A 12,843-nucleotide genomic window follows, 5' to 3' on the forward strand; every position below is an offset into this window, starting at 1 on the left:
CTACTTTTAGAATTGACTAGTTACCTATCACTTAAAGTAAACATGACATTCTATTTCTGAATATATATTAGATGAATAATCTAATTTAACATAACTACCAAATAGTTAAGTATATCGTTAGGAATCAATTAAAAAAGATCTTAGTAAACTAATCATCTGAATTGATATAATTCTTCAGATAACTAAAATAACCCACAGTGTCATTGAATAAGAAAAAGAGAAGTCAACGAAGAAAATTTTCTTTTCGACGATATCATTTACTTAAGCTGTACATTCGTATATCTAATTATATGGAAAGTGTATGTCTATAGGAGGATAGAAAAAATTGCATCACCAAAATGGATTCGAGGATCAATAACAAATGAGGCTACATACTAATCAAGGGGTAAGGAAGAAAATCGTTTATGGGTCAGATAATAGTTCAATTGACAGATATGAAGAAAAGCGACAAACGCAAAGGTCATAATAATAAACTGAATAATTTTCGACAATGATATTAGGAGACGAAGATTATCATTATCGAAATTTATCAAAGGGACTAATTGTTTTAAACTGAATAATAATCAAGTAAACTTGTTTAAAATGCAAAATAGTAATTTTAAAAATTCGATAATAATCAAATAAAAGTGCAGAAAAAGAAAACGAAAACAGAAACAAACCCATTAAGGGAATTAGGACCAAGGAAGGATGAGAGGTTAGACAAATCGTTTCTGCACGCAAAGTTCGGGCTTGAGTTCGTGAATTGCCAATGCCTCAGCAGTGCATAGAATATTGATTCGACAACCCTTCGATTCAATTCCTTTGACTCTGCAGATCACTTTAAAAGAAGAATACTTGGGAGCAGTGTATCCATAATTGATCAAATGCTCCTGCATAGAACTAGTGATTGTCTTACACTCTCCTTTTACAAGCCAAGTCGGATAGTGTTCGGAGATGCATGTGGAAAGTGATCGCTTTGTTCGGCCTATATGACGAATGTACAGCTTAAGTAAATGATTACGTCAAAAAGAAAACTTTCTTCGCTGAATTCTCTTTTTGTTATTCAATGATATAATTCTACCTTTTCATTGATTTATATTTACATATATCATTTCATTGTATCAGAGTTTTGTTAATTAATGCAGTTTACAATAAGATTTAAAAACGTGTGACCTTTTTAAGTAGTAAAACACCTAAATCAATTAAGTAGAAATAAAGTTTTCTTTTAAAGGTTTATTCCTTGATTTATTTTAAAGAAATTTTTTTCTTCTAAAAATGTTATAAGATGGATGTAATCTGTGTTTTCCACTAGAGAATATTTCAGTAAAAGTTATAGTTGAAATACAGTCACGCTATATGTAGCCAATATATAAGATATGTGTTTAATAATAATTAGAATAATTTAGAACATGTATACATGTTAGGAAAGTAATTCGATGGAATAAAATTGGAAGATTTCCATAGATTCTATCACGAACTGATGTTGAGTAAAAAGCTATAAAATTTGAAGAACAAACCACAATTCTTCGGTTTTAGCATTTGAATAATCATTACAGCATTACCAAAACTGCACAAGGTATTCAACACATAAGTTAGAAGTTTTTCGGCTAGCAGGGAACTATTTAAACACTCAGTCAAATTTCAGTAGTCTATATTTTTGATCAAACCTATAAAGGGATAAATTTCATCTACCAATATACCTAACAGTTGAATTGAGACTGAAATTCAAAGACCAGTTGGGGATGAAATCGAACACATAGTGAAGAATCGGTTAATTAGTGTAGTATAAACCAAAGAGTTCACGGAACATGTTTGTAGACGTAGGTTATTAGAACAATTAACATATAACTCGAAATAACTACTTCATGGAGAATTAAATACATAACGACGAAATCATTTTCTACTGGAAAAGTATATTTCAGTGTAGTTCTCAAGGATGTATGTAAAATGTGATGCTATCTAAAGTGCTTAATAAACAACTTCTCTGATCACAAGTAGACTAAACGGTGAAAATCTTTTTTGAATAATTAATATTATAAAATATTCCAAAACCCTAAAATAGTCGAAATGCTATATTTATAAGAAAAGACTAAAATCTGAAAAATACTAGATATTATTTCAGATGATTGAAAATTAGATTCATAGTTACTTACTTACGCCTGTTACTCCTCGTGAAGGAGCATAGGCCGCTCACCAGCATTCTCCATCCAACCCCGTCCTGGGCAATCCTTGCTAGCTCCGTCCAGTTGTAATTCATCGTTTTCATATCTGCTTCTATTATCCGACGCAATGTGTTCTTTGGCCTTCCTCTTTTTCGCTTCCCTTCAGGATTCCAAGTTAGGGCTTACCTCGCGATGCAGTTTGACGATTTGCGTAATGTATGTCCTATCCATTTCCATCGTCTTTTCCTAATTTCTTCTTCAGCTGGAAGTTGGTTTGTTCTCCCCCACAGAAGGCTATTGCTGATGGTATCCGGCCAATGGATGTTGAGTATCTTGCGTAGACAGCAATTTATAAATACTTGTACCTTCTTGATGGTGGTTGTTGTAGTTCTCCAAGTTTCAGCTGCGTACAGTAGAACTGCCTTGACATTCGTATTGAAGATTCTGACTTTGATATTGGTTGAAAGTTGTTTTGAGTTCCATATGTTCTTCAATTGTAGGAATGCGACCCTTGCTTTGCCAATCCTCACCTTTACGTCTGCATCGGATCCTCCTTGTTCATCGATGATGCTTCCCATGTATATGAAGGATTCTACATCTTCCAGAGTTTCGCCATCAAGAGTGATTGAACTGCTGTTCTCCGTGTTGTATTTGAGGACTTTGGCTTTCTCTTTGTGTATTTTGAGGCCTACTGATGCAGAGACTGCTGCTACACTGTCTGTCTTTATCTGCATTTGTTCGTGTGTATGTGACAGGAGGGCCAGGTCATCTGCAAAGTCCAAATCGTCTAATTGATTTTGAGCTGTCCATTGTATTCCGTGTTTTCCTTCAGATGTCGAGGTCTTCATAATCCACTCGACCACCAGAAGAAAGAGGAAGGGAGAGGGTAAACAGCCTTGTCTGACTTCGGTCCTTACTTGGAATGCATCTGTCAGCTGTCCTCCATGCACTACTTTGCACTGTAGTCCGTCGTATGAGTTCCGGATAATATTGACAATCTTCTCAGGAACTCCGTAGTGTCGAAGAAGTTTCCATAATGTCCTCCTATCTACACTGTCAAATGCCTTTTCATAATCAATGAATTTGATGTACAGTGACGAGTTCCACTCAACTGATTGTTCGACGATCATCCGTAGTGTTGCAATTTGGTCTGTGCACGACCAATCCTTACGGAATCCAGCTTGTTGATCTCGAAGTTGGGCGTCCACTGCATCTTTCATCCGGTTCAGCAACACTCTGTTGAAGACTTTCCCTGGTATCGACAGTAGTGTAATGCCTCTGTAGTTTTCACATTTGCTCAGATCTCCTTTCTTTGGAATCTTGACGAGGTGTCCTTCTTTCCAGTCCATCGGCACTTGTTCCTCCTCCCAAATCTTTTTGAATAGAAGATAAAGCATGCTTGTGGTTGCTTTGATGTCTGATTTCAGTGCCTCAGCTGGTATGTTGTCGGGTCCTGCTGCTTTCCCGTTCTTGATTTGTCTGATGGCCATTCTAATTTCTTCCGTAGTTGGTGGGTTGACATCTATAGGAAGATCTATGTGTGCTGCTTCGATGTCCGGTGGATTCATTGGAGCCGACCTATTCAGGAGTTCCTCGAAGTATTTTACCCATCTGTTACGCTGTTGTTGAATTTCGGTGATTGGCTTGTCTTCTTTGTCTTTGACCGGCCTCTCTGGTTTACTGTATTTCCCTGCTAGTTTCTTCGTTGTATCGTGAAGCTGTTTCATATTTCCTTCTCTAGCAGCTTTTTCTGCCGTCGTTGCTAGTTCTTCAACGTATTTCTTCTTGTCGGCTCTAATGCTCCTCTTCACTTGTTTGTTTGCTTCCATGTATTCAGCTTGTGCTTGGACTTTCTCTGCTCGTGTTCGGCTGTTGTTTATTGCTGCCTTCTTGTTCTTCCTTTCTTTGATCTTGTCCAGTGTTTCTGTAGAGATCCATTCCTTATGATGGTATTTCTTTAGACCGAGAACCTCTTGACACGTTGAAGTTAATGCTTCTTTGATACTTTTCCAGTTGTCCTCCATAGTATTTTCTTCTTCCTTCAGTAGATCCTGTAAGGCTTGGAACCTGTTGTTGAGAGCTATCTTGAATTCACTGAGTTTGTCAGTATCTCGAAGGAAGGCTGTATTGAACATTTGTAGTGCTGTTTGTCCAGTTTTCCAGTTCTTCTTTACCTTTAGTTTTAAATTGGCCACAACAAGATGGTGATCCGAAGCTATGTCAGCTCTTCTCTCGGCTCTCATATCTTCCATTGTTCTTAGAAATTTTTTATTGGTGCAAATATGATCTATCTGGTTCTTTGTAGTGTGGTCCGGTGAGATCCATGTAGCCTTGTGTATACATTTGTGTGGAAATATTGTGCCTCTTATGACCAATTTGTTGAATGCACACAGATTTGCAAATCTTTCTCCATTTTCATTTTTCTGTCCCAGTCCATGTCGTCCCATAATATCTTCATATCCAGTGTTGTCTATTCCGACTTTGGCATTTAGATATCCCATTAGAATGGTGAGGCCCTTTCTTGGGCATTTCTCTATGATTGACTGCAGCCGCTCGTAGAACTGATCTTTAATTCCGTCGTTGCTATCATTGGTGGGTGCATAACATTGGATAATATTCATTAAGATCCCCTCCTTCTTTGTTTTGAATGATACTTTGATGATTCTGGATCCGTGAAATTCCCATCCTACAAGTGCATTTCGTGCTACTTTAGACAGCATAAGAGCGACTCCCTGAGTGTGTGGAGCATTGTCCTCTTCGTGACCGGAGTATAGCAGCATCTCTCCCGTAGCTAGCCTTTTCTGTCCAGCTTGGGTCCAGTGGGTTTCGCTGATTCCCAGTACTGCCAAGTTGTATCTCCTCATTTCCATTGCTATTTGACTGGTCTTCCCGGTTTCCCACATTGTTCGAACGTTCCATGTACCTATAAAAATTTTTGCTCTGGTTGTTAGAAGGGGCATCGGCCTCGTGGCTTCCGAAGGAATTCGGCTTTCACCATGAAGCGTCATAATTCTTCTAAATGAAGACCTTCTAACTCCCAGGACAGAGTTAAAATGGTTTGGATTATTTTTTCTGGTAAGCGTTTTTTTAGCGAGTTAGTTTTCTACGGGATGGGGGCGCTAACCCCATGCCCAACCCTCCTCCTTTACCCGGGCTTGGGACCGGCAGCAACCCTATAAGAGCCACAGGCGGAGTTAGATTCATAGTAGTAGAAGATAAAAAAGAAAAACGCTGTTTTAGGGAATTTAGCACGAAAACTAGGAAGTACCGAACAACTCAGTGATTCTCTTCTCCGCAGTGAGCATCTACAATCCCGCACGTTGGGCTGGAACCCAGGATCTTCGGTTTGACGCGCAAACGCTTGAACACTAGATCACTGAGCCGACCGGCATCCAACGGAGTTGATATCTAAATTCAACCAACCCATGATATTTTGCGACAGCCCACTAGTGTCTTCAGTGAGTAACTGCCTTACAACAGACACTGCTGATCTCCACTGGTCACGGCTTTTCACTAGAATTACAGGAACTCCATCTTGAATCCACTCACTAGTGAGCTCATGATAATTATCAGTATAGGGTTGTGGAGATTACTGAGTTTAGATTGATATAATAAATGGATCAGTGATAGACTTTTTAACACAATCGTAGTATATTGATTGTTTGAATTCGTTTCAGCCTGTCTGATGTCATGCCATTTCAAATAACTATATAAGGAACGTTTATAAGTCTATCATTGAGAAGTATTTATATCAAACTCTTTCTTAATGATACCCTTTTGGAACGAAGGATGTGAAAGTGATGGGACTCATAATTTCATATAAAAAAAACCTGTAATCCACTAAAACTTGCTGAAATCTTATTGATTTAATGTAACGGAAAGGTCTGATGATTTAGATGAATAAGAACACTTGAGTAACCTGTGGGTCGAAAGATCTGTTAATGCATAGGTTACTCTTGTGAAAAAATTCTTTTTTGATGATTTAAATAAAAAAAATTATGGGATATTGATAAGCTTCATAACATTTCATAAGCTTCTTCCACTGTGGGGAGCTTTACTAACTAGACACAGGACACGTGCAGCTAGTAAAATAATTAATAAGAATCTGTCCTTATTTTCATGTTATGTAATAATTGCGTTAAACTAATGAACCAAATTTCACGTTGTTGATATTATAATATAGAGAACCACTAATTCACTAATAGCAAACCTGTAAGACAAACCAGAGATTATGATTAGCAGCTTGTTAAATTTCTAGTAGGGCTGCATGGTTTGAAAACCGCTAAAGTTGACATAGATATTTACAATCTTTATAGTTGTTACACAAATTAAGATGGGAAACATCCCCAAATCTTTAAAATTTTATTTAAAGTGGTTATCTTAGTTGCTAGTTTATTCATAAATTATACATAAATTCGATTAAGTAATAGATTATGTAATGTAATTGGAAAATAATTACAGGATACACAAATTTACAGATACTATCAGTTTTATACGAAAAAGGAATGTAATATGTTTAAAAAATAAAGGGTAGATTGATTGAAATGATGTGATAGATGATTTTTTAAGATTGAATATGAATAAATGTTGTGCTGAAACTTACACTAATCAATTGAGTCTTTTGCGTAAGTTGTTCATTATCACTACTGACATAATGTGAGGTAGCTCGCTTTAAGTGTTTACGTGTCACCAATACTTACTTACTTACGCCTGTTACTCCTAATGGAGCATAGGCCACCGACCAGCACTCTCCAACCCACTCTGTCCTGAGCCTTCTTTTCTAGTTCCATCCAATTCTTGTTCATTTTGCTCATGTCTGTCTCCATTTCTCGCCGTAATGTGTTCTTTGGTCTTCCTCTCCTCCTCCTCCTCCTCTTCCTTTGGCCTTGAGGATTCCATGTGAGGGCTTGTCTTGTGACGCAGTTGGGTGCTTTCCTCAATGTGTGTCCAATCCACTTCCAGCGCTTCCTGAATTCTTCCTCCACTGTGATCTGGTTTGTTCTCTCCCACAGTAGGTTGTTGCTAATAGTGTCCGGTCAACGGATCCAAAGTATTTTGCGTAAACAACTGTTAATAAACACCTGTATTTTCTGGATGATGGCTTTCGTAGTTCTCCAGGTTTCTGACCCATACAGTAGAACTGTCTTGACATTTGTATTGAAAACCCTGACCTTGGTGTTGGTTGAAAGATTCTACATCTTCCACAGCCTCTACACCAAGTGTGATTGGTTTAGTTGGTGTTCTCCGTGTTGTATTTGAAGCTCTTGCTTCCCTCCCCCTTGACAAACCAGAAGATTTTACAAACTTTTAGTCAGTTTAAAAATAAAAATATGAAGACTGAATAGAAGTGCTTTCGTCTGTTCTTGTTAATTATAAGTAAATTTAACGTGAATTTAGTTATAAAAATATTCGACGTAAAATAAATTAAACATTAAAAACTGTTGGAGAGAGAACAAAATAAAATAAATTAAACCTAGAAATTGATAACAACAGCGGGAAACTAGTATTTGCAATAGAAATTCATGATACTTTTGATGTAAGTAAGAAGATAAAAACTGATGACTAATTAAAATGTTATTCACCCTCAACAAGTTACTAATGAAATACACGCATTCATGTACAGATTCAACTCATAGTCAATGATTATCATGTATAACAAAATATAATGACAACATAAAGATAGATTTTGCATTTAATTAAAACAAACAGATATATCATAGGCGAAGATGGATGATAACTAGCAGGGGAATCCAGAACACGCATTTCCTCTCATTTTGGATTTGTCAGTTGGATGTACCTGCATCCCAAAGTTAATGTTCACTCCGTGACTCGAAATTAATACCGTTCGCTTCAAACGCCATCGCGCCATCCACTTGCCTACTGAGTGCTGAAAGCCACCTGCTTGTATAATGGGGTGAAGTTTAAATTCAGTTGTTGTTGTTTACTTGTATCTTCCCATTGTTGGTTAGAACTGCAATTGATCAGTCTCATGTTATCATATGGGCATCCTATGCGGACTACCTCGATATTGACCTAATTCACAAACATTCTAAGTAAAGATGAATGTTAGCTAGCAATGAAATCCAGGATACGCATTTCGTCCTATTTAAAACAATATCAAGGCAATCTTCACAATATACGCATATACCAATAACAGAATGATCAATTTCAGTCTTAAACAACAATGAGAAAATACAAACAAACAATACTAAATGAATTCAAATATATTATATTTTGTTAAATAAATATCAACTAGACCACTGAGCCGACATCCAATGGTGTTAATGTCTAACTTCAACCAATCCACGAAGTTGCACCACCGTATACCATACTAGGACGAAACGGCCGTCCAGTGCTTCCAGGTTTTTCATGGTGGTCTAGCTTCAATTGACTCATGATTTCCACCAGTGAAATTTCTAAAATCTCTACAAACCCCTTCTGAAAATAAGTATCATTCTGTAATTAATATTAGAGAAAATATTATACTCGATAAATATCACATAGGGATAAATTATAATCCTGCACATTATTATTCTGTACTAAGATTAAATATTTTAAATAATAATCCCATTATTCAATAAATTATTAAAAAGAAGTATCTTTGCTCATGTAGGTCAATTAAAAGTGCCTTTAGCAGTATTTTGTTCTTTTTTTCCTTTCTTCTTTTTTTCTTTTTTTTAAAATACTTCGAAGTGATCCTCTCAATCGATTACTTATTTATCCAATTAAATATAATCACATTAAATTGAAAAGAATTAAAAATTAAAACTATTTAATATGAATAGAAGTTTTTTTATTTTTAAGAAAAAGAAAAGAAAAAAAGAGCAAACAGCAGAGAAAAGTTTAAAAATTTGTTTTGTCTTTGTTTTTTTTTAATACAATAAAGCAACTTGACTATATTCTTAAAGTTTTATGTAAGTGTTCAATATGTAAATTTTGTTTAAATCTAATTTAAACTATTCACGTTCTTCTACTGTCAAGGAGACATAAAATTAAAATCATAAAAAAAAAGTAAAAATACAAAAAAAAGATTTTTTTATTTTCTAGTATGAACTACATCATCAGCCTAAGGGTTTTTTTTCTAAATTTTAATTAATCAGTAAAAAGGGGTAAATATATGTATATATATGTGTTGTTAAAGAAATATTCAATAAATGGAACAGTAGTAAGATACCAGTAACAAAAGTACATTTCATTTGAAACAACTACCTATTTTTTTTGTTGATAGTTTGGAATTCTTTTTTATCTTGAAAGTGTGGTGTGCTACTTATATTGACATAAGTAATATATGATGTTAGTCAGGAACAGAATGCCTGGCAGCAGAGAAACAAGAGGATTGAACAGTAAAGAATGGAAACAAAATGCAATTTGTATGAAAATGCAAGAACAATGAAGTTTGAGTCATTTTAAGACAATTGATGGACATTTTGCAATTTGAGCATTTACTATATGATTGTTCGATTTTAGTAACAAGTTCTGTAATTTTATGTTAAATACATTCGATTGTCCCCACTGGTGTTCTGATCACTACGAAAGTATTTGTCTGTTATTCGAATATTAGCTTACAATTATTTCACTTATAGAATATCACATTTAATGTTGATGAATAGGTTATTCTGTTGTAGAGATCTGCATAACTCTAAGTTATTTATTTTTCAATAACTAAAGTGCTGTACTAACATTTTTTCTTTTTCTAATTTATCTTAACTAATTAATATTGATATGTGAGTGGGATTATTATGGGACATTATATTGGATATAATAGTAATTTTAATAGTTGAGATCATGAGTCAATTGAAGATAGAGCATCATGGAAAACTTGGAAGCACTGGACGGCTGTTTCGTCCTACTGTGAGATGTGGATGCGCACTGCTGAGGGGTCCCTTACTAGAACGAAACGGTCGTCCAGTTCTCCCGGGTTTTTCATGGTGGCCTAGCTTCAATTGACTCACGATCTCAACTATTATAATTAATATTGTTTAGATAATCACTGTTTCCACTCATGAATTTTTTTATAAAGTCTATAAATAATTGTCGTTTTAAATATTGTTAATTCAAATGGACACTACATTAGAATAATACATAAGAACAACCTTGCACATTTGATCGAATAGTTTCACAGTACTTGGGCGCCGAGTTAATGTGAGACATTAAAGAGGAATAACATATATTTGTAAAATCTCAGCTAATGAATTTTAAGTAAATCCAACGTTTCGCCTGGTAATCTGGTCCATGTTCTTTAAAGGAAATACATTCTCATATTAGTCGATATAATTTTTCTACAGTCTGCTCTCTAAAAACAATATTTATTTTAATAGAAAGTACATAATATCGATATTACATTATCTAACATATATTCGATCAAATAAAAAAATGGTTATAAAGACATGTCTAGCTGAAAATATTCAAAGCTGAAACGAAAAGACGACTAATCGACATTCTACAAAAATCTGTTATTTCTTTACAATCTTTACAAATAAAACCTTTTCCCAGAAGGAATTTGTTGCATACGTTTACTATTTTCTACCATATCCAAACATTAGTTTTAGCATGATAATGCCTTACTGTCAAAATTATTAAGAAAGTCAATCACTAACTCAATTTCAAAGCATCACATCAAGTCTGGTCACGTTGCTCTATCGGACTCCAGTTTAAAATTCATCTTTAAATTTGAATTGACTGGCGTAAATGGAATGTAAATTAGAAAGGTGTATAGTGAACAGACTTTAGTGATCCACCGACTGAAGACTGACCTCTGTGTAAATTAATAATATGTAAAATATTTCATTTTACAGTCAGCCTAACTCATATCTCTATATCTTATTTCTAATAACCTATCAATACCATTCGTCTGTTATTGTTTCATAATTACCAACTAGCAATTACTTCGATATCCATCAACTTTTTTCTTCATACCCATTAAGTGAACAAATATCACTCATTTACAAACTACCTTCAACTTGATATTTCTTATATTTGACGCTGGACGATTACACAACTTCTTTTCAGCAATGTAATGAAATCATGATCCGATCTATATTGAGCAACCATTGAAAGCCTGAAAACATCACATAGGTGTTTCGTTCTAGTATGAAACTACATAACACTGCGCACATGTGACTCTGAACTCAGGGATCTAAACCGCTCACACACAACAGCACATAACCACTAGACCACTGAGACGACATAAAACTGTGTTAATGTCCAACTGCTTTCCCATATATAAATTTCCAGAACAATTTATATCGTTATATCACTTTGTTTTTGATAAGCATATTAAAATACTTTATACCTTTTTCTCTCATGTTAGAATATTATATGTAGAGATTTGCCATAAATACGACTGTATAGCTAAAATAAATGATATTGTCGGATATTTTTCCTTGAGTTACAGTTAATTCTTCTAAATCAAACAATTGGTTTAGCTTCATACTACATACTGATAATTAAACGAAAATGTTTGTTGAATGTCAAAAGGCCAACCATGAGATTTTGTTACGTTCGTCTATTGTCACACATATTTGTTAAAGTTAGACACAAGGAAATTTTTAGATATTTTCTGATCTACCTGGAAATGTATATTCAATCCTAAATTTTTTAAAGACGTTTCGTTGGATCTTTTCTTACGAAGATATCGAAGTAAATTACTTCGCCAATCAACTTATATCGAGCTCAGATAATCAAATTTCATATTTTATATCATATATTATCATTATATTATACTATATATTATGACAAAAATCCTGCGACCGGGATTGTGGATGTGCACTGCTGATTAGTCCTATACTAGGACGAAACAGACGTCCAGTGATTTCAGGTTTTCCATTGACTCATGAGTCCAACTATTAAATTACTATAATATCCACAAAACCCCTTTCTGATTATAGAAACGTAAAGCTTGGTCAACTGCTCTTAGGCTTTTTTTATTACTTAAATTATTTCCTGACAAGCTGTCTAGTAGTAAGATTTTGTGTTTAACTTGGTGTGCGCCGACTACAACTTTGGTTTCTTTTACAACAAAAATGAGAGTTGATGTCATTTTATTGTAGTTTACAAGTTTTCTGATTAATTATTTTCATCCATTTTCTAATTTCTTTTCATCTGTATCAATATTTTTACCCTACTTGGTTTTTATTGTTCAAGAGATCCCATAAAGTTCTAGAACGTTTGGATTAGAAAACATAAAATGCCATATCAATTCTTTGTTTTCATCAGGATAATAGTTTGATGATCTAACTGGAGATTTTTTGTAGTCTTGACGACTCTCACTGAAACGTTTGATCCGCTACAAGGAGCTGTAATTTTTAATTCATTATTTTCATAAGTCACAATGAACAGTTCACAAATATTTTAAGATTGTGTTCTTTGATGGAGTTTTGTTCTCTGAGCTGGATAGGTTGGTCGTAGAGCGTTCATCGTTCTTCTGAACGACACCATCAGATTAAACTTTAGGTAGAAAGCTCCACGACCAAACCATTCAGCACAAAGAACAAAACTCCATCAAAATCATCCACCTGAGCTACAAATCTTCTACACCATCTCAAGATTGTGCTCTCAATTTTCACCAAACATTTAATATCCAGTCATGTAATTATGTATATATTACCTTTGATATTTTATTTATCCCAATATATTTGTAAAAAATGTCTGTCTTATCAACATATGAAACTATGGTTGTTGAGTACGAATCCAAATAACTAAA

Source organism: Schistosoma haematobium, chromosome 1 (genome assembly GCF_000699445.3).
Source record: "Schistosoma haematobium chromosome 1, whole genome shotgun sequence".
NCBI lineage: Eukaryota > Metazoa > Platyhelminthes > Trematoda > Strigeidida > Schistosomatidae > Schistosoma > Schistosoma haematobium.